Raw genomic sequence first — 676 nt, forward strand, 5'->3', positions numbered from 1 at the left:
GTGGGAGGTGCAGGGCGTTTTCTGGAGCTTTCCTTGGGGCCTGTGGAGCTCGTCACTTAAGTGTGGGCCCTGGGTCCCTTCTGGCCTTAGGCCCCCGGGCCTGGGACGTGGGTGCCTCCCCGTCTGGGGGTCTGGAGCCCAGCGAGCCTGTGGGTGCCGAGGCAGAGGGCCAGCCCCTAGGGGAGCGGCCTCTGGAGTGTGTCTTCCCAGAGGGGACCAGGCAGAGGGTTCAGCCCAACGCCCCCTCCTCCCCCCTCACCGTGCGCCCGGGGCTCCAGCCAGGGCGTCTCCCTGTAGAGAAGGCAGTTCTGGGGCTGCGGCCAGACGTCCCCCAGGCAGTGGAGGGGCCCACTGCTCCCCCCGACATCTGTCTGCCCTGCCCACCCACTAGAGCCCCCACTCTGCCCCCTGGCACTGCCGTGGCCCCAGGACGCAGGTTTGCAGCCTGGATCTGTGCTGGGCCTTTGCCCACACTGTCCCCCTCTCATGGTGCCCCGCTGGCACCCACTGACACCCCCTGACGCTCTGCACCCGGTCCTTCTGAGCCTCCAGCCTGCACTGCGGGGTCTGGGAGACACTGGCCCCGCCCAGCCCAGCCCAGCTGTCTGTGTGCCCTGTGGCCCCGGTGCCAGGCCCGTGCTGAACCACATGCCACGCATCTGGCTTCCCAGCCTCG

This window comes from Myotis davidii, unplaced genomic scaffold, assembly GCF_000327345.1.
Source record: "Myotis davidii unplaced genomic scaffold, ASM32734v1 scaffold399, whole genome shotgun sequence".
Classification (NCBI taxonomy): Eukaryota; Metazoa; Chordata; class Mammalia; order Chiroptera; family Vespertilionidae; genus Myotis; species Myotis davidii.